Here is a 23948-nt window from a genome sequence, read left to right on the forward strand (position 1 = left end):
AAAGTCAGAAGAACATGAATTCACAATATCCCCAATGCTGGAGGATTTGTCATAGATGATAGCTGTGTAATCACCTTAAGCTGCCTTTATAGCCTTACCACATAACTCCCTCTGAGTTGACTTCTAATTGCATTTCTGATGAAAGGCCCCTTTCTTCTTAGTGACCTTCTCTTTACACATGTTTCCTCTTCTGACAAACCTTTCTACCACTTCCACTAGCTGAGGCCTCGCCTACCACCTCCTCTACTGACCAAAACTGCTCATCATCTGTTCTCTTTCCAAACCTATATTCCAACTTGTCTATACAATCATCAAGCTTTTTCCTCAACTACGTAGCCAAAACAGAGACTGCCTTATCAACACATTCTTGTACTCTGACCTCAACATTTCCTTCATTTGGTCTATTCTCCTCCATATTCTAAATCAACTATAATAAGCACAAAGTTACACCTCTATCTCTCCTTTAAGAACTCAAATTCCTGTCAATAACCTCCTCTCCTCCAATGTTGGAAAGCACAAATACTTGTATGCAGTTTTGACTTACGGACTGAAATACCATATTCTCAGCCTCTCTCTACGCCCAAAAGATGGTTGACTTTGAACTAAACAAATCCTCACTTTTAAACCTGATCTTAGATGGCCACCGTACACACCTGACGCGCCTACGATGACCCAGGAGAAAATTAGTGAGGAGCTTCCAACGTTAAATGCCGGTGAGAAGCGACTTTATACAGTTTCTTTATTTTTAATCTGGCTCTTAATGATTCACTTGGTTAACGCAATCACTGCTTACAACTCTCTTTTTTGAACTTGGCTTCAGTGGTAAAACATTCCGAGCGCATGGCCTCTTGCTCCCAATCAGGGCATCGAGAGCAACAGACTACGTGCGCTCATGCATTCTCTCCTCACTATGGCTTTGCTCGATCTCAAACCGTACTTTACATACCCCGTGTGCTCAAGCCCAAATTAACTTTGCCTTGCCCTTTCTTTTAAACCTACTCACTTAAAGCTCTGCATAGTCTATGTTAGAGAATTCCCTTCGTAAATGTATTCTGCATCTAAACGATTTATGATTCAATATCTCTTGACAGAAGCCTTGCGCCCATAATGGATCTTATATTAAGAATCCACATACAATCCAAGCCTATCATAATAAGCATGCAGAATTATTTAACAATGATAAACACTCTCACACACAACTCTCACAGCACCTTTTCACACCTTAAATAAACAGATCTAAAATTGTGAACTTATCTGAGCTGTGAGCAGCAACAAAGAAGGAAGATGGCTGCCACACAGGGAATTAAATAGATATTGAAATGTTATTAGATTCCTATTCTAAGCTGTTTTCATTGTTTTGAAGTTGCTGCTGTGAGTTTGCAATTAAAGAGATATGCATCATATTGGCCTCTGTGCCTTGCCATAAAATGTCTTTCCTCCATACCCAGTAAAATAAAAAGGACATTGTCATAATACTATGAAGACTAGGTAAAAATATTACTTACAATCAGACTGTTTAGAAGAGACAGATGGCCAGCTATCTTCATGATCACAAAATGATCCACTGCGATGGCAGATCATAAACAAATGTAGAACTGAGATGAAAAGTGAAAGAGGTGATGTATTAGCCACAAGTATGTATATTTTGATTGATGAGGAATGAGTGTGAAAAGTCTAGTTTCAGAGATGGGATATGCTCTGCCTTAAAGTTCAACATACTGATATTCCATGAACTGTGATGAAAAAGTGTAATGAATCACATTTGAGAAAGAAGTGAAGTGGGTTGCAGCTGAAAGACAATCTGCAGTGAAAACACAAAAGGAAACATAGGAAGCAAAGATTCAGATTACAGTTACAATGCCTTATTGAAGAAACTGGAAAAATGGACTGTAATAAAGTAAAATCTGGAGGAATCTTAAGTGATCCATTTGAATAGGTAGTCAGAAATAAGACATGATAGCTAGACCATAATTTTCTGTCTGATGAAAGATGATGAATGAGCTTGAACACTTGACCAGGAAATACCTACACAAATATAGAAAGTAATCACAAACTGTAAATTGAAAATAGAAATAATTATGAATGAGTTGGAAATAGAACTGAATTATGAGGATTTCAAAGATGCAGGTAGCCTGGGAAGTAAACCTAAAAGAAGATGCTGTTTGTGTCTAATTTGGGAGCAAATTGAATAGAGATGAAAACAACTATATTTCTATCTTCTCAGGGGTAAGGGTGAAAAGGGGAGCAGCATGAAGAGAGAGGGAGGGAGAGAAAAGCCACATCCAAGGATGGCCACACAGACCACATCCTCAGATTAGCTGCCGGCTCTCCCACAGGACACTCCTTCCAATAGGAATCCCTCCTCCTCATGGAATTGTGGTTGCTCCTGTGGGACTCACCCTTAAGGTAACTTACCTGCAGCGTCCATCCAGAGTGATGGGGTTCTTGGGGAGTCTGCATGGTGGTTTGGGCATCAGGGGGACTCCAGTGACATGAAATGATGTCACCATGGTGGGGCAGGATCTCCATGTCATTGGCCCAATTCATTATGGCAGCCATCTCATTTGATTGCAGTAGAATCTTTGCTCACCAATATGGAAAAAGTACTTCCTTTGGATCTATTTCTATTTCCTGGTCATGTTTTACTATAAAAGTTTGCAATAGTCTTTGTGCAATGCTCCTAGATTCCAACCTGGTTATTGTCTCCAGTGTTCCTGCTGAGCCCTGTGAATTATTCTGGTCTGTTGCTGTTTGCAAGTTTCTGGAAGGTTTTTTTTGGGCCATTGGCTTTTTTCCTCTTGGCGATTTCGAGGGCATATACCAGCTTTGTGTGTTCTTCACTGGCTAGCAAGGAGCTTCCAGAGGATCATCCTGTCCTCAAGCCAAGAATTTATAGGCTAAAATGGCTCATTGAGCGCCCAGCTCTTGAAATTAACAAGTCAAATTTGAACACTAATTCCAAATAAAATATTTGAAGAGCCAATAAGGAGCTTAAACATTGATTCATGAAGCATTTTTGCGGGCGCAAACGGTGCGAATCGCAGAATTCGGCCGTTTGCACCCGCAAGCATAGCATTTGAAATTCATCATTGGGTCATGTACTCGCAATTTGAGAAATCGCAAAAAATTGTGATTTCTCAAATTGCGATCGCATTTAAGGAATCTCAATTTGAGATTCCTTAAATGCTATTCATGGCCCAATAAAAAATTGCGAATTCGCTATTTTTACCTGCTATTTACCGCGAAGTCAGACTTCGTGATAAATAGCGAAAACTGAGAAAAATGCTCTTTTGTGCATTTTTCTCAGTTGTATGTTGCACACACACATGTCCTTTGGACATGTGTGTGCGCAAAATGAGTCTAATTTACATTTCAGGGGTGCTACAGGGTGTCCTGTGGACACCCCTAGCACCCTTGAAATCACATCCTTATTTGCGATTAGCAAATTGCTAATCGCAAATAAGGAATAACTCCCCATTCATTCCTATGGGCCATTAGGCCCATAGGATTGAATGGGGAGTTATTCCTTATTTGCGATTAGCAATTTGCTGATCGCAAATAAGGAATGTGTAGGAATCGCAATTTATTTTGCGATTCCTACATGAATCCCGTTTTGCGAGTCTGTAATAGCGATTCCTTATTATTTGCTATTACAGACTCGCAAAACATGCCGATGATGAATCGGGCTGTATATTTGGAAGTTGGTGTCATTTTTACAAATGTAAAGCTCTGTAATTTGTAGCCAAACAGTAGATTACACTAAAGCTGTGTCAAGTAATATGTAGGATTCAGTAAGTGAAATCCATTTTGTTATTTAGGATTCAGTAAGGGTAATCAATTTATTCTAGAAAATGTCAAAAAGCACAGATAATTACTTGATGACAGCAATGTTCGAGCATAAAAGAAAGGAACAGTTCAAAGAAACTAAAACTACATACCAAATTAAGCTGACAAACTCGCGAACTATTGTAAACGACTTAAAAATCAGATAGGATCATGGAATCTACAAATCGATTACATGGCTTAGGCAAAGTAAATCTTGATATACATAGAGAAATTTTCAGCCAAACTCTGAGAATGTGCTTGACCTACCTACGGGTAGATTAAAGAAGGAAAGATGTATAATAAATAAATGAACCAGTCTAGGATGGCTATATCTGATCTAGATGTAGGGTAATCTTGATTCAATTCTCAACTTACTGAATTAAAGACATTTTGAAGAAAGAAAAGTCAATAAGAAAATTGGATACTTTAGGATAAGCACAGTTTATTATATGCCCTCGTCTCCTACTAGCCAATATATTGACACATTTAGGAAGAGAGTGGGTGCTTTCTAACTCCAGTCCTCTTGTAAACTAAGTCATTATGGGGTCTTGTGACAAATATATATTTAATATTATGAAAGCTTTAGAATTTTCGAAAAATTATTCACTTTTTCTTAGATTTTGGTAATGATTCACAGATGCTGCTAGAGACAGACCACAAATGAATTAGTCAGGTGAGACTTCTCAGGTCTATATGCATGCTATTACATTGCAGAATAACTGTAATTTTTGCATTATTTGTTGTCTCTCTTGTAGGTAGATACCAAATGTCTTTTGTCCTGATAAAGACCTCATGAGATTTTTCTTTTTAAGGTGTTGAAATGTTGACTTATGAGGATTCCACCCTTATCATTCACTGTTGGACTACCCAAATCTGAATTTTGATATTGTAATATTGCCGGATTTTGAAAGTAATTTTTTGTCCAATTGGGTTGATGTCCCTGTATGTATATGTTATTTTATTGTATGGAATTATGTTATTAGAATCACTTTTGGTACCTGCAATGTACTGTCACTTGGGGCACTTACTTTGTCTATGCTATCTTGAGGATTATTTTTGCAGATTCAGATGAGGCCAACCACACCTTTTAACTATATTCAAACAATGATGTAACTGGTTCCTTGGATAGCATTGCTCTTTGATGATCTCACTACACTAGTTCCTTGGAATAATGGGTACCCCCTTTGTTAGATTGATTACCGAATGGACTATAGGCAATATTGAAAAAAATGTACTGCCAGCGCCTTATACAGTGTCTTTAATGGCTCTTGGGATACAATATCATACCATCCATGAAAAAAGTTCAAATGCAGCATTGCTGTCAACCATATCACCAAAGCATGCCAAGGTGGATCTCATTTCCTTGGCACAATTTGCACAACAACATAACTCACTACCTAAATGCAACACAAAAACAAGAACAGCACCTTTTTTAGGATTGCTATTAGAACAAATCGTTTCCTTTTAAATTCCTGACGCAGCATCAGCAAGAATTTACAACAATGCAGTAAAAAATACTTTTGCAAAACTAATACATTAAAGTTATTTTGCAACTAAAATCTAAGCAGGGCTTCCAAGAATGTCAAAGGATTTGACCATCGTTCCTTACGTATATAGGGCCAGATGTATCAAGATACCCTTTTGCGATTCTCAAATAGCGATTTTTTGAGAATCGCTATGAGAATTGCAAAATAGTGTGCATGTAGAAATTCGCTATTTTTTAGCGATTTCTTAAAATTCCTTAATTGCGATTAGCAAATTGCTAATAGTCATTAAGGAATAATTTCCCATTCATTTCTATGGGCCAGGAGGCCCATAGGAAGGAATGGGAAATTATTCCCAATTTGCGATTCGCAATTTGCTAATCGCAAATTGAGAATAATTTCAAGGGTGCAAGGGTGTCTCAAGGACACCCTGCTGCACCCCTGAAATTGACATGTGTGCGCATATGGCGCACATACATGCCCTAAGGGCATGTATGAGCGTTACATGGCACCTTTACAAATTGCAAAAAGTGCATTTCTAAAAGAATTCGCAAATTACCACCAACTACAAGTTGGTGGTAATTTGTGATTTCTTAGCCTAAATTCGCAAAACTTAAATGCTTCATACATAGCATTTGAGGATCCGCAATTTGCGATTCCTTAAATGCTTACGCAATATTAAGGAATCGCAAAATTTGCGATTCCTTAATATTGCGAGGCTTTTTTCCTGATAAATTCCTTTTTCCTATTTTTTAGTCGTAAATGCTGCTTTTTAGCGATTCGCAGCGTTTGCGACAAAAAAATAGTTTGATACATCTGCCCCATAGACAACAAAGCTGCTTAAAACAATCTGGGCTAATGCATTGACTATTTATGGCAACAAAACTAGTTATTCTAACTAAAAAAAGAAAAAACAGTCAAAAAAGAAAAGAAATGGAAACAACAACTTTAGATGTGTGATATAGTTCTGTTTAAATTAGACAACTTAAAGCATCATCTCCTCATGACCCTGGGTGCAAAGAATTACTTTGACAGCATATAATAAAAATTATTTTATGTGATCTCAATGCCAGTGTACTTAGAAATGAGATTTTGTACTAGCCTATTAGTGATTCAGCCGTACGCTACACTGGGAATAGTTTCAAATGCTCTACTGTAGTATGGGTTTAAATTTGGAATAGTAATGAGAAACGTCTGCAAGTAATTTCTTTACAGATTCAACCTTTCTTTTGAGGAGCTTGCAATCCCAACAAGGACTAATGATGAAAATTACTGGAATTAATATATGGAATAGAAAGTAAAAAGTACTTATTTTACCAAGAACATGCTCAATGTTTGTTCAGTACTTAGTGACAGACTTCCAAAACTACCCCATAAGGTCACAGGCATTAAACTGTTTTCTGGTTGCACTTTTTAAGCCTACGTTTATGCATATTTGAAAAATGGAGAACATATTGCACCATGTTAAATGCAAGTTCAAATGGGAAAGAAAAAAAAATCATATTTTGTGGATATTTCAATTAGGAAGGCTATTGAACCCCTTGTTCTTACTACATTAGCCAGCATTAAAACCAAGTTGGAGGCATTGAGAGATGGTCCTGGCTAAATGAGGGTTTACACTAAGTTCAGAACAATCAGTCAAATATTCTTCTATGGCTATTTTTCCTTTAAAGGGATGTAAGTAGTCAGGCTAATTGATTACAGCCCTTCCGGAGAGATTCAGTCGCTAGAGGTCAGCAGAGAGCCACGAGTCACCGCGAGCAGCCGCCAGCCATCATTGTGCAGGACAGCCAACGAGGAGGAGGAGGGAAAGCTCCTGTAGTCGGTCTGACTGTTTTGAGGCGTTTGAAGCCGGGGAGCACCTGCGAACCCTCTGCTCTCTGCTCCTGATCTCTGCTCTGAGCTGCCCCCCCGAGTTGCCTCCCCCCGTTCCTCAGTGCCTCGGTGCAGTTTCTCGCTCGACCGCGGCGAAACTCGGAAACAACAGTGGGCCGACCGAGTGGAGGCGGGACCCGCTGAGAGGTTCTTGGCAGGGGCCGCAGAGCCACTGGGCATTTGGGCATTTGGCACTCGGCATTTGGCAGCGGCAAGCGGGAGCAAAGTGGGAGCCTAGCTGGAGCACAGCGGGACCACAGCGGAAGTAACAGCGAGCATACCGGTAACATCCCGGTAAAAGCGGTAAAGCTGGTACAGCTACAAGGAGCATTTGGCATTTTTGGCACTTTTTGGCGGGCGTCTAGGGCAGAAAGACCCCAGGCACCAGGCACCAGGTGAAAGACAACAGACAACAGTAGCACCAGGGTTACCCCAGAGGCGCAGGAGCCGCGGGAATCACCGGGGCCATCCAGGTGCCCAGAGCCTGGTGATCACTGGAGATCACCGTTTGTCAGAGGAACTTCAGAGGGGCTGTCCGGAAAGACAGCAGACAGCAGACCCCTGACCCCAGCAGAGGTGAGCAACTAATCTCTGGTGTCGTGGGGGATCTACAAAGGGTGAAAGGGAGGAACGGGGAACACATTAGACATATTAATCTAGGCCTTGATGCCATAAGGAAGGCACTCATTCAAGAAGGGGACCAGGACCATTTCAGCTGCCCTTACATCTACCCGTATGTCCCCCTACTGATCTCCACTGCTAGACCCTGACAGCTGGTGCTCCTAGTACCTGCAGTACTCGGGTGTTTGACATTTGAATTTCACACTGCCACCACTAACCCGCGATGTGCTGCTTGTGATTGGTGCTGAGCGGTATTGGTGATCATATAAAATCTGGTGACCGAGCGGTGTTGGTGGTCATATACCGAGTCTGCAAAAAAAAAGTGCACACAGGCTGGGGAGGTGGAGAAATAGTATGGTTGGTCATTGGTACTAACTAAAAACCAATAGAATAATTGTCTGATCAACTTGGTGAACATGCTTTGAATACTGGTTAATAACGACGAATAACAGCGGAGTGTGACTACGAGGAAAATATTAAGTCAGAAGTCATAAGGTGATCATAAAACAGAAGTATGCGTTCTGGTAAGGTGAGGATATCAGGACAAACAAGAAAATGTACAAATAGAAATCAACAATTTACAGTGTCAAAAAAGGTTAAATCAAATACCATAGGGATGAATCAGTCACTAATCTCTCCAATAGCACGGATGTTTGAGGAATCCGGTAAAATACCAGATGGGTTTCACTTCATGAAAGATCCAGCTGGAGTTCTGATGACAATGCGATCGGATGTGGAAAATAACAAATTACAGACCCCCATCAAACCTACAAGTAGCGAAATAAGCAATAAACAAATCACACAAAATAGTATTCAAAACGGAATACGTAATTCGCAAAGTAAGATAATGGAACAAAACAATGAGGATTTCCAAATAACAGATCAAGATATTTTGAACGGAACTCAATCTCCTGGGACAATACAACAAGAAAAATCCTTTGTAAAATCCTTTGAAGATAACCATCCATATCAGGGAGGCAGGATGGAACAAAATCAAGTATTGATTCCTATAGAAGTAAATGTAGAAATCAAGAAAAGGTTGTTTTTAGCTCCTGAGGAAAAATTAGAAATACAATTGAGCTGCCATAGTCCTAAACTAGAGAGTCTCATCCATAAAGATTTTGACAATCACAGAACAAAACAAGACAATTCAATTGGGGAAGAAGAGGTAGGAAACAAAGAAATCAATGAGCCAGACGTAAAAAAAGGATATCCAGAAGATGGAACATGCAAGTCACTCGGATATTAACTATCACAACAGTAAGACGCCACAAAATACCAAAATGGGAACACAACAGAAAGATATAGGGATAAGTTGGGATATTTTCTACCAAACTTCGATCCTTACACTTGAAGCCCTACAATATCAATCCAATAAAATGGATGTTCAAATCGATCTTCTAAAAATGATGGCAAACACTGTTGCAGGTATTGATAATAAACAGGCCCAGCTTAAGGGTCTTATAGTAAGAGCACAGAAAGAAAATGAAAAAAAGACCCCGGAATGCATCTGCCTACCTATTATTGAAAAACTAGCAACAATACCAGAGGTTTTGACTAGCATAATAGAAGATACTAAAAGAGATATTCAAAAGAAAAAGGAGAACGTCTGTGAAAAATTTAAAGTTAATATGAAAAATATTAATACTATGGATAAGATTGAGAATGAAAATGAAAATATGACTGGGACTGTAAAACCAGAGAGCCCAGAACTATCATCAACAACAATCCAACAGACAAAACACACAGTACAAGGAGGCGAAAGAATACAATTATCTGACCTGCAAAGATTGGAACAAATAAGAGATGAATCTAGTAGTACTGAAATAAAAGAAGATAAGATCTGTAAAGATCAGGACACAGATGGCTTCACCATGATGTCAAAACACCAAAATAAAAATTACATAAAGCAAGAAAAAATGAAAAAAAAACAACGTGGCGCAATACAATCGGATGAGGAGCAGGCAACAACTATAAATATCACTCAGAGGGGCAGAAACAAGTATTTCCCGATATTCGGACAAAAACCAACATGCAAAACTATACCAGTTAAATGTGCTACATTAAATCACATAGGGAATCCACTGAGGGAAGAAAGTAGTCGAGTACAAGAGCATGTGGTCATTAGGACCTTAGCTAACCCACTGTCATGCCTGTACTGAAAACAGAGACGTGGTTGGAACTTCTTGCGGCAGGAATGGTTGGCAAAACATCACGAACAATCAACACGCAAGCGCGGAGGTTAGCGCATGCGTGAAACAAGTATAAAGTCCATCCTCACTGTTTAGAGAACGCTTCGCGTTCCTTCCGGTTTCGGAGTTCCAGCATCGCTTCCGGGTCACGGTGGCGACGTTTTCGGGTCTCGTCGGTTAAGGCTATCGGCGACTCAAGTCCCTCGCAGAACTTGTTCTTCTAGCTCCGTCAGGTATTCCTGCCCTGGATTTTTGGTGTAGCTTTTCATTCTTTGTTAGAGGCTTTAGCAGATTAACCTTGGTCCCGCTTATTCTGAGTCCTCTTGACCTGTTTGTAGAATCCATTGTCTGGCCGAGTATTGTTTATGTGTAAGCAGGATTGTTTCTATACAAGAGTGATAGTCTCTCTTATTATTTTATGGGCACAGTTATTATTAACGGCCCAGGATTTCTTCTGCGCCCCGAATACCCCCACACAGGGTGTAAACAGCATCATTTCCTTCTATTTTCTCTTGTGGAGATAACAGAAGACTATTGACAACATTAAGCATTCTCACACACATGTCCCTTTATCTCTAATGACCCTTACATAAGAAATTTCACCAGCGTTAATATTATATACTTACCTTCCAGGGTGTCCTCAGCATTCTTTTCCCTATCTACCTCTATTCTGTGGAGTGAACAGGACATTGGTGGTATCCAAGAGTATACATACATCCAGCATAACGAACAGGTAGTCTCATGCACCATTTTTCCTCATATAATCATAACAGACCTGTAAGAATCGGCATTAACCTCTGTTCTCTGTCTTTTAGGAGAAGGTTGACAGAAGCCTCCCTGTTCCCTGAGCAGACTACCTTACCTACTGTGTACAAAGACCCTGTGTTTCCCCGCCTTACCTTGTTTTGTTTCCCTGCTTTCCCCGCACGGGCATCACTTCTCGTTACTAGTATATATAACTTGGTGCAGAGTGAACCGGTGAGGGGGAGTTGTGGACTGTGCTTCAATTCCATGGTGCTTCCGAGGCAACATAATATACCAGCTTGGCACCCACCTCTTGCTAAGATCAAGCAAACAAAACGAGATGAAGAAGAAGAGAGTGTTCCCATTAACATCAGTCCTAAAAAAAGGAACGTTAGGAGCCCAATTAAATCAATGTTAATACCTATCCCCCATCAAAACCAGAATGCTGGGGAAAAAACAGTAATACACCCAGAACCAAATTCGAGTAAGGAGGGTTAAATGACCACAAAAATGCCAGATTGGGATCATCTGTTTATCGAAAACAGGGAAGGAGTAAAAAGAATTACTTATAAACCAAAACAACTCGAGGAAATTGATCTCTCTAATTATCACCCGCCAAATGTTAACGATCAACTTATCTTTACATCAGAATACGAGTCTAGAGGTAGGCACGATATACTAAATCGGGGGAATCTACTCAGATTATTTAAGTCTATTCCACCTTTAACCAACATTGAAAGTGAAGATATCATCTCTATTGAGTTTATAACAGGAAAACAAAGTCTCCAGGTTCCCACACTAATAACATTAATATCTTTGACAATAGCCGAACAGATTTTGAGCGAGCAAATGACATTTAAATCCTGGGGCATATTAATAAATAAACAAGTCCCAGAGGTCTACCAGACTCTGCTTATTATTGATGAAAATAAATTAAAGGATGAATAAATAGATATACAGATAGTTCCGGTATTAAAAAATGCACGCAGTAGATCCCCTAAGAAAACAGTTGGGACAACTCCACAAAGGAATTTGGAAAAAACCTCAGTAATAAATGAAAACTGGATCACCATGGCACTACATAGTAACCGGAATCAATGAACCGATAGATCCAAGTTTGCATCTGTTAATGTCAAAGAGACAGAACAAATAAGAATGTGTTCATGGAACATAAATGGATTGGGAACTAAGATTCATAATGCACAAATAGATTCTATAGGACTCCATGTCAGATTATTCTTTTACAGGAAACATTGGAAACCAAGCCATTTATGCTACATGGGTACGCAGGCCACTTTGAAAATGCGAATAAACACCACAAATTCGGGCGTCCAAGTGGGGGCCTGGCAACATTTATTTCTAGTGACCTACAGGTTGAACATGAGCAATTGGATTCAAGTAGCACGAATATTTTAATAGTTAAGCTGAATTTTAAAACAATTAACCAAAAAACGAAAATCTTATATCCGATCAATGTATATATCCAGCCAATACATACTAGTAGGGAATAAACGTGTGCAACTCTGAACAATTTTTTACTGAAACAGATGTTGGAAGATCCGATAGCAGACTATGTGATCACTGGGGATTTCAATCTAAACTTAATGTCACCTTTTATAAGAGATTATATAACACAATCACAAGACCATCAATGGTCAATTCCCCAGCAGGAGCTAGGAAAAGAGATCAATTCCGCTAATAACAAAATGGGTACACAATTTGTTAAAGACATGGAAGCGATGGGCCTTCGTATTCATAACGGCCGATTTAAAGCTGATATGCCACCAGCATATAGCTATTTTGCGCACAATGCAAAGTCTAGGATTGATTACACAATGACTTCGCTAAATATTTTTCAGCTCATCATCTCATATCAGCTAGAAAAAGCGACTGAGAGTGATCACCGTCAGCAGATAATAACAATCAATATTAGAAGTGATACAAACCAAGCGTATCAACTGTCCAGGGGTGCATTGGAACCATAAATTACAAAAAACTGTTTTGGACTGTCGGAAACAAAGAAACAACAAACAAAGAAGTGGAGAGACTTATAGAGACTTGCTTTAATGATTGTACATTGGAAACAGCAACAGAACAATGGGAACACTTTACCAAGAAGTTGGTTAAACCCCAACCTCAACCTCAAACACAATGGAATAAAAAACATCATAAAGAGGACCGTAAGGAAATTGAAACGTATATAAACTTGCCACATACAATAACAAAATTAAAAAGAGAACGAAATAAGATCATAAGGCAAATTAGGAAATCTGTCGCAAATGATGAAACGTCGGGTAAACTGAAATCACTAAATAAAAATTTGAAGAAACTAATATGGAACGAAAAAAATCAAGCAACACAAGTAATATGGGCAAAAAAACTCCATGCAAGCAAACAATAAAATGTAAGAGAATTCTGGAAAATTGTCAATGGACTAGTTAGACCAAATAAACGGGTGGTCTCATCTTCACTAACCGAGCAGGAATGGGTCACATTTTTGAGAACTTCTAAACCAGAATAGTACAGGAACGAGAAATTGAAATGCAATCCATAGTCAGTTATTATAGTGATATAGAAATACTTAGTTGTGACAGTGATACGGAAATACCTATTCTAATAAGAAAAGATCAACGAATGAAATTAATCAAAAAACAGAAGGATGGTGCACCGGGATGGAATGGTATACCATTTGCACCCTATAAAGAAAATCCAGAATTATGGGCAGTATATTTAGAACAGCTATTTGTTGAAGTTATAGAAAAAGGAGTTATACCCGAGTCTTGGCGAGGGTCTTTAATCACGCCAATTTTCAAAAAAGGAAACTGGGCACTCGCAGAAAACTATAGGCTGATTACACTACAAGACACTGACGCCAAGTTGTTCGCCAGGATTTTGCTTACCAACCTTAATGAATGGGCATTGGAAAACAAGATTTTGCCTTTGAACCAAACTGGCTTTATCAAAGGCTTGGAGACAACTACAAATATCTTGGCATTAGCTATTCTTATGGACAAGTCAATCAGAGCTAAACGAACCCTGTATCTATGTTTTGTAGATTTGAAATCTGCCTTCGACTGTGTTCAAAGAAACTTACTATGGAAAAAACTCCAAGAAAAAATATTCCAGTGGTTCTATTGAAACTAATTTGTCTCTTGTACAGTAAAACATGGGTTAGGGTGAGGATGGGGGATGGTAAAACGTTATCAAAGGAAATCCCTGCAAACGAAGGCTTAAAACAAGGTTCTGTATTAGCCCCACTCCTCTTTAACTTGTTCCTGGCTGATCTAACTGGGATCCTGGATGAATTAAATGCTCACCCCCCAAAATTAGACGATAGGCACATTACTAATCTGTTGTATGCAGACGATGCCATCCTTTTAAGTCACACTAAAGTTGGATTACAACGTCTAATTAATCGAACATTAATGTACGCAAAGGAAAATGGAATGGTGATAAATGAAACAAAAAGCAAGATCATGGTAGTCACCAAGAATAACAAGATAAGCCATAAAACCAAATGGTACATGGAGAAGATCCAACTGGAACTAGTTGATGTATACAAGTACTTGGGTGTGCTATTTGATGAGAAGGGTAATTACCAGCTACAAAATAGGGATATACAACAGAAGGCAACCGCACTAACTGCAGCGTTTAGAATCGTACAGAAGTCATTTAGCAGCCTTACATATGGGCCGCTTTTGAAGATCAAAGGGGCAAGATTGCTACCAACTATCACATATGGCAGTGAAGCATTAATGGGAAAGGATGCTGAAATAATAAATAAGGCCCAATCTAAAACATATAAAGCCCAATTTCATCTCCCACCAAATGCCTCGTCTGCACAAATTAGACTGGAGTTTGGATTAGCCAACCAATACTATGTGAGACAAGGACATTTCATTAAAACCTGGTACCGAATAAAAAATGACCATGAAAACAAGATATCACAGCTGTTATGGAAAGAAAGAAATATTAACTCGAAGTCAACGACATGGAACTACCTTAAGGAAGCAATAGATGAATTTGCGGTTACCTCAATCTGGAAAAATAACATAATCAATGCACCGTTTAAAAAAGATAATCAATAGAAATGCAAACTATTTGTCCCTTGTAGACAACAAAGATAACCTGACAAAAAGGAAACATGCCTGGACAATAATAAATGGTTACAAAAAAAAGGAAGTACAACAATACTTAGAAACACCCTGGTCTGAAAAAAATAAACAAGTGTTACTTAAAGCGAGATTTGGAATTATGCCGGGACTTTGTCATCTTCCCCCGTGGAAAAACATTGAAGAATGTACACTATGCAGACTTTGTAAAAAGGGTGAGGAGAATATTGTCCACCTCTTATGTATTTGTCCTGAACTCCAAATTGAGAGAAGATCCTTACTCAAAATACCGCTTAATGCACGTGGAATAAGGACATGTAGGCACGTCTCCAGTCGAACGATATAAGCCTGAATGCTACCTTTGTAAGGTTTTTATTATTAGCGAAAAGAAAACTAGGAGAGTAAACTTTTAAAATGTAATTTTTTATTTTTATGAAATAAAAATGTAAACTGTTTTTATTAACTGTTTTTTAATTACTCCAGCAACTTTTTAATGAATTTGTAACATTGTAAGATTTTAAATAATCAAACAATAAAAAGATTACTAGTTACTAGTTACTGTAAAGCCTTCTGGGCATCACTTAGAGCATATCTTGGTAGCTTGGGGAATAATCTTTAAAAAGGTTTCTGCGGTACCAAATGCTAAGTCTCTTGGATCCATCTCCAAACGAAAAATTGCATTTTCTAAAAGTGGTAATGGCACCTAATATCTTAGATTTTCACTCATCTTTTGATCGATTAAGTGCAAGACATTGGTGTTCTCTGAGTAACTTAAAATGGGTGCATACAGAATCTGTCACTGTAGTGTACCTACCTTAGAAAGTCATGCCTTCTCTGACATGGGTATACCACAAGTTAATCGGTTGGTTTCCATCAAAACTGCTAGAGTGGTTTTCTAACAAGTGCTTAAAGTTGCGAACTCACAATACATATTAATCTTTGCCACTTTATGGAACATTGTGGACTATATTTTCAAAATAAGGGAATGCTTTTAATCTCTTGGAAGTAGAGGTACATTATTCAAATATATCAGTATGCCAATCTCCTTCAATGAACTGAAGGAAAATAGTGGGTAGTAGAAATGCTAGGTACCAGATTATCCAGATATATTCTCTGGGCAAAATAATTTCTAAAACTGTGGTTTGCTTAGCTTTGCCAACACTTTTAAACTTCACATCTATAAAACAACTCTGTGGATAGAAGTTAACAAACCTAGCACAAAAACTCAAGCAAAGAACTTGCTGTTGCCATTACTGAAGAAATGTGCAATACTGCCTACTGTAAACAAATTAGTCACAGTTTTTGTCTGTGTATTCTAAAGACCCAACTGTTCTAGACAGTTGTTAATTGCCTGAAAAAAAATACTCTTTCGACATTTGAAAGAACCAGTGTGTGCCTGAGATACATGAAACTGCTGTATAATTTGCCACAGCACATTAAAAATTATTTTTAATGACTGAAAACTTGTGGAAAGATGATTTGAAAGGGCATCCTATATGCTAGGCAAAGGATCATTTCAATGACTTAACTAGGTTGAAAATCTTCAAATATTTCTATAAACAGTAACAGCCATGGGGGTCAAGGTAGGCAAATGTATTTATTTAGAAATAATCGTCTTGATTGCTCTTCAAAACCTTGCATTCTGAAATGTCATCACCAGCAATTTTAAAAAGAGTGATCTTCCATCTCTGAGAAGAATTGGTGGTTGTTAAGATTATGTTGAATAAATACTTTCCCATATTGGACTGGAAACCTTTTACCCTTCATTTGATCAACTGGTTTCTTGTTTGCTTATTTTGCCTATTTGTCCATCTGCTGCTCATTAGTTATGTTCCTGTTCTTTGTTGTTCATCTGCTGAACATTATTTCTTACCTAGATGTAATAAATGTGTATAGGTAGTAAAACCCTTTGTTTTTGTCTCCAGGGACATCTTAAGGATTTTGGGGACCCCGGGTCAAACATATTTTTGGGGACCCTGTTCAGAATATTTTTTACATTAATATCGAATTTCAGCCCCTGCCATCAGCTTCAAACAGGTTTATTATTGTTTTATTTTTCAACTTCTAAGTGCCGAGTCCTGGGTGCAGGGCCATTGCAGAGGCAGTTACAAGGGGGAGCAGTAGGTACTGCTATCAGTGCACATCTGGGTTTGGCTGGCCATCCCAGGCCGGCCAAACCCACATGCATACTGGCCTGTCTCCAGCCCGAGTTGCTTTGCTTGGTTGGAGATATCAGGCAGAGGATCCCAATATCCCTAGGAGCACAATCGAGGGACTCAGGCCAATCCTGAATCTACTCTCATTCATGAGAGCACCTTCTAGGATTGGCTACAGGGCAGGCTAGGAGTCTCTGCCTGCAGTGAAGCCACAAGAGGAGCTGAAGACCAGCGATAAGACGGACTTCAGGCAGTAGGCAAGTTCTTCTTTCTTCTTCCTTTGCTTCTTTCTTTCTTGCCCCCCTCCCGCCAGCACCCCTTCTCCCGGCACACCACTCTTCCCTAACGCCAGCAGCTGCTGTATAATTTCAGCTCTTTCATACCCTCCTAGGCCAGTTCACTGTCAGTGCACAGGGGCACTGGGCCTTACCAAAAATTGTGGACCTATGTTTCGAAGATTTAGACTTATTAAGTGGTACAAATTACGCTCCTCCAAGTTCCAATGAATTCCTGGCTAAGGAAGAAGGACTACAATTTCAGTTGTCAAACATTGGAGACAGAACTGCCCAAGAGGAAGAGAATACAGCAGCCTTGGCGAAAAGGCTGCTGAGGGTGACAGCACCAGATACAAAATCCAGTGGGGGAGACATGATGGAATGGGCCATTGCAGAGGAGATATGGATGAAAATGATCTGCACAGACGAGTATTTGGCCGATAACTTGGAGGACTGGTCATTACTGACCAGACACTTGATGCAGGAGTGGAGGAAGTACTGGGGAGGCAACTGAGGACACACATAAATAGCAACTGTATATGAGTCATGAAGGTCTATGCTATATGATATGTTACGTTGTGTGTCGCAATATGTTTTTGCTTCTATTCTATGTCAAAAGTATTAATACTTTTTTTTTAAAAAAAACATAGGAGACAGAATTGAACATCAGTAAACTTGAAAAGAATGATTCAAAAAAATGCTTAGGTTAAGAAAAATGTGGGATGTATTGCAGCCTTTTCAGGGTCATTCAATGTTAACTGTTAGCAGTCTTTAAAACCTTTTTTTAACACAAGTCAGACATGCTTTCAATAGGAAAGCATTGTCTCAGGTTTTATATGTCTTAACATAGGCTCAGGCATCACACAGGCAAGCTCTCACACCCAAGGGTATAAATGCTTTACAGGCTCAGGTATTAACACCATGAGTTATAGAGATCTTCCAAAGTTTTTGAGCTATCCCTCTTGTTACACAGTTTGCACAAGTTCAGACCTCAGACAAGTCCAATACACTTTTTACACAGATTTCATAGACTCCAGTTTTATACAGCAGTTATATCACTTAGGTATCTGACAGCAATGCATCCCTCTAATAACACAGAACTTTCAGACGCAGTCCTCTAACAGCTTGGCTACGCTCATGGTTACATCAACTTTATATGCTGAAGCATCAGAATGCAAATCTATCCCTCAGGTTACATATAAGGTACAGGCTCGGTTCTCTGAGAGCAAACGTAACCCCTATGTTAACCCTTTGCATGCTGATGACGGAACCGCTCCGTCATCAGCTGCGGGTGCGCTGTGCTGATGACGGAGCGGTTCCGTCATGGCCCAGCCGCCGCGCCTGCGTGGCGCTGATTTCGCGCCTGCGCGGGCGTTCTAATGAGCGGGGCGGGTCATGACGGAACCGCTCCGTCACCAGCATAGCTCAACCGCGGCTGGTGACGGAACGGCTCCGTCACCAGCATGCGGCCGCCGCGCGGCCGCCCCGCCCCTTTAGCGCTGCGGCGGAATAGCCGCCGCAGCGAAGGGGTTAAAGAAATCTTTTTGGCTGAGATATCAGTCACACAACCTGTAACTTAGTTTACATAAAACTTACCATGTAAGCCATCAAACAGGAGTACCTCTTACCCAGTTCTCCAAGGCTCAAGCTTCTTACAAATAAAGTATTCGTCAAGGTACAGATTTTTTACAGGCTAGAGTCTCAAAATAAGAGAGAAGAACTATCCTGCAGAGTGAAAACATCCTTTTGTATCTTTTAAGTATTAATGTGGGAAAATATCTAGCCAAGGAGTAGATGAATGCTTTCACTTGTATAAGACTAGATTATAGCAGACTATTATGGATGTCAAAATTGAAAGCCAGTAACACATTTTCACATTGCAATCAATCCATTTCAATAATCCAATCATAAGTAAAAGAACCACACAATAAGTGGCTAGCATGTTTCAAGTAGCTTTAAGGGATATACACATCTGGGACGTTTAAGCATTGGTGGAATGCTGAACACAAAACCTTTACACAAGGGACACACCAACACAGCAACAGTGCAAGTCTGCATGAGAAACAGAACAGTAGAGACAACATCAGAGCTAACAGCAGTAGTGCAAAAGACACTCACAAAAAGAACGGGCAACAACAATCTAAGCTTCCTTCAGGCACCAAACAGGCATTACCATTGAAAGCTAATCTCAAAGACAGATAAAGGATTACGCTTGTGGAGTCCCTCCAACAGACCAGGGAGAGGATGTGGCTCAGCAGCCAGATCTGCCAACTTGGAAGCTGGGGATCGGGTTTGAGTCTCTGCATCCGCGCAATAACTTGTGATTCTGGGCAGATCACAAAATCTCCCTGTGCCCATGAACAGCACCTAGATACCCTTGTGGGTGATAAGATGTGCTATATAAATCTACAAACAAACAAAAAGACCAATATGGTCAGCAGCACGAGCACATGCCCATAAAACAATGAAGATGGACAAAGAGTTCCCACATTCCCAACACAGAACAGGCAGGTGCAGACCTCACTTTCACAAGTATGGTATGGGTAGCAGCACAGCAACTGTCTTCTCACACTCACACTCACTCTCACACTCACCTTCACCTTCACACTAACTCTCACTCCTGGCTCCCCACATGGGCAGACACCAAGCACGCTTCCATCACACATGTCAGAGTCTCAGTAACTAGAGCAGAACAGGTGTGCACTGTGAATGTAAGTGGAATGTGGGTGTTAACAGGACTGAATGTCGTTATATTTCCTTGTAGGAGTATGTTACTGAAAAATGTAGCCTTATAGAGAAAGGTGCTCTTGGAAATTACTCTTGTTTAAGCAGCTTTTGTGATAGCAGAGACCATATGCCTGCTTTATTATTGTTAAAATGTGCTGAAAATGAAATAGGTGAGATGTAATATGCACTAGAACCAAATCAATATGTGCCACTGATTAGGTTGAATTGCAAGTTCTACAAACTTTCACATCTAACATGCAGAATGCGTGCATCAGAAGGCAGTACGGTGCCGTATTGTTTTCAATACTGTACTGCAGCTGTAACTCACTAATGTTAAAAATAATCTGTGTGACCCCCTTCCATTTCTCATAATGGAGGCACTGTTTCGACCTACACTAAACTTTTTTATGGTTGTTCCATGTTTTAAAAAAACATAGGCACAATATTTCTCCACAAAACATCTGTAAGGAACTTCCACACATCACCCTTACTAAAAATACATGAAAAATCATGGGATTCAAACAATCAACCTTTAATAACAATTCAAGGGCATCAGGGCAGGTTTGTCTAGAGAACACAGTTGGCTCAGGCAGACATTTGAGAAGGCTATCAGGGGGCCCCTGAAAGGCTGGGACCCTAAGCCAAACCCACTTTGCCCATGCCTTAAAATGTCTCTGCTTGTCTCTTAGTCTACAGATGACTGAAATATTGGATAACTAGTTAAAAAGATATTTTTTAAACATCTGCGCACTTTATCCCTGCAAACCCAGTGGTAAAGTTCTAGTGCTCCTACTTTAAACATGATGAAATTGACATAACCTTGATCGGTATATTTTACTTAGCTATACATTCCAATTTTGTGGTACAAAGAGTACCCTGGGTCTGTACGTTAAATGTTACTGGAGGGCTGCATCACCTATTGTGCCACCCACCACAGCGACAGTGAAAACATGACTGCATACCTACCATTTGTAAAAGGCAAAAACAACAGATGATGGACAGAATGCAGAACAATGTCATACATACACCCAGTACCGAAATCTTGCCTAAATCCATAGTTTTTTGCTCACCATGCCATTCCAGTTTGAACCTAGCCATATGCAAATCAGTCTTGACCCTTTGCCCCATGGGAACAGTCCAGTCTGAACTGCCAAGCCAGGTCCTCCCTGGACTGTAAACAAGCATCCTAGGACCGGTTTCGGGTTTTCAGCCCTCATTAGCCAGGATAGCTTGATTCCAGTGGCACGGAGAGCACGGGACTCACGTCTGAGCATACCATTTGTAGCCTGGCTATGCAGTTTTAAACTACAAATTTGACCAATCAAAATAATCCCTCTTGACAGGATAAAACCTTTCTTTCATATATCAATAAATCACCCCTGAGTAATCCTTGCTACCTATAAAACAGGGTACATGGAATTTAAATTTAAAAGTAGGACATGTAAAAGTGTATTGTTACACATGTCCTTAGGCTGAAAAAGACCCAAAATCTATTTTCACTGTAGCAATGCTGGCTGTTCCGTGAGAAAGTACTGGGATATATTATCAAATTTCAAAATGTTATTACCAATTAGGAAACAAATACAAATGTAATTCCTGGACTTTTTAAAATATTTAGTAAAAGCCCAGTTCACCGGTGAAGTCATATTTGTAATAAAATTTTTGGAAAAGGTATGTTAGACCTGTCACCTTAGGGTGGTCTTCCCCCAAACTTGGTGCCTACTTACCTCCTCTTTTTGTTGGCTTTGGGACTTTGAACACTTTACCACTGCTAATAAGTGCTAAAGTGAATGTGCTTCTCCCCTAAACATGGTGACATTGGTGTATTCATGATCGGCATATTCAGTTTACTTATAAGTCCCTTGTAAAATTGTATACCGTATACCCAAGGCGTGTAATCAAAATGCTACTAGTGGGCCTGCAGCACTGGCTGTGCCACCCACACCAGTAGCCTTTCAAACCGGTCTCAGATGTGCTATTGCAAGGCCTGTGTGTGCCATTTACTATCACTTTGGCTTGACATTTAAGACCACTTGCAAGCCTTAACTTCCCCTTTTATTACACGTAAGTCACACCTATGGTCGGCCCTAGTGATCCTTAAGGATAGGGTGCTGTGTAACTAGAAGGTAGGACATCTACTTTTAAAACTTTTACGTGTCCTTATGGTGATTCACAGCTAAATGTGTCTTTTACTCCTATAAGGCCTACTCCTTTCATTGGCTGGCATTTAGAATTTATTTAGAAAGTTTTATAGAGCGCAAACATGATCCTTGCGGATATCCGAGCGTGTCAGGAAATTCACAATTGCCACAGTAATGCATCAGCCACTACGCAGAACACCAAAAAGAACCAGAGTCTTTGTCAAATCCCGTTTGGTCAATTAGTGGTATGACATAGAATAGCAATTGGACACTACAAGATGGCCGCTGCATTTACAGTAATCATCTTTCACATTTACCAACACCTGAGCAGTCCAGTGGTTATAGGGAATGCGCGCACTTACTACTGTGCATTTCCATTGAGATTCGTTAGAGAACACACGTTGAGACCGTTACTCCGCAGTTATTTAGTGCGTGTGAAAACGGTTTTCATAGAGAATTCGAGTTGCGGTAAGGGAGTTTTACCGCGTTTGGTGGCAAATTATTGTGCCACGTTATGAGATGGTTTGTAAGTCTCTTCATCCCTCTGTGAGACATTTCTTGTTAAAGACCCGCCCAAAGTTCCAAGGACTTCTATCCTACTTGAAGGCTGACGTTGCATTTCTTCACGTTGAGTTACCAGAGAAGAACCAGTGAACCTTCGTCAAGTCGGAGTTTCAGTGGAGAGTACGCCTGTTCAACACTTCACCATCAAGTAAGACTTTTCCAAGGAAGCAACATTGTTTACATGCTAGTTAGCAGAACGCTATTGACCGAGGTAATTCTGCTGTTCCCTCTCTTGCGCTTTCCCTTACTTTTTCCTCCCTCTTTTTCCTTCCTGAACCCTATTTGCGCGCATCAGTTACAGAACATTGACACTGGCAAATGACTTAAAGCAATTTAAGAAAGACGGTCAATTAATTCAGACTAACATTGAATACCAATCAAACTTGTTACATGTGAAGACATAAGGTATTATTATTATTTTTTTTTATTTTTTGAAAACCTTTATTGTGCAGATAGTAGCATACAAATACGGGCCTACAACCAATTAGGCCGGCCACGAAGCAATCTGAAAAGCACGTAAATCAATAATGAGATTTCACGGCAGTCATCCATTATATTGCGATCAAGTAGTTCAATCGTAGAGGAGCTGAGTGTGACCGCTGGATGCAGGATCAAAGAAGGTTAATTTTATAATAGAAATTATAGCAGGATCAGTTGCAGTTTAATCATCTGAGTGCCCATAGCGGGCCACGAAGCAAGCAGCAAAACATTAAGGCATCAATAAAAAGTTATCAGCAATAGTCTACAGCAATCAGAATATAGATGCCACATTTCCAATCAGTACCCATCGTAGCCCGCCACGTGCACACAGACCACCAAATTATTATACTCATACCAAAAGGAGATACAGTCATTCTCTATACTGACCCAGAAGATAAGAAAAAGGGGGATCGCTAAAAAGAAAAGAAAAGAAGGAACGCCGTGTCGCTGTACGTGCCCCCACAGCGATAAGGGCGAGCAAAGTGGCTGGTGACCACGTTATTGGGGGTGGGGCGGTCAAGTCAGTATAAAGTAAGAATACCTCACCTCCCCCCCCACAATCAATCACACCGTGGGAAACACGCACAGCCACGGCGTCCTAAGAAAGGGACACAAAAGAGCCGTAGAAACTAAAAAACGGTCAGAAAAAGACCCCAACCCACCCACCCCACCCTGCACCCCTGCAGAAGGCTACGGCCTACCCCCCCAAGCAGCGTGCCTGTCACCCTAAATAGGAGACCCGAAATATAGGA

Source organism: Lissotriton vulgaris, chromosome 12 (genome assembly GCF_964263255.1).
Source record: "Lissotriton vulgaris chromosome 12, aLisVul1.2, whole genome shotgun sequence".
Taxonomy (NCBI): domain Eukaryota; kingdom Metazoa; phylum Chordata; class Amphibia; order Caudata; family Salamandridae; genus Lissotriton; species Lissotriton vulgaris.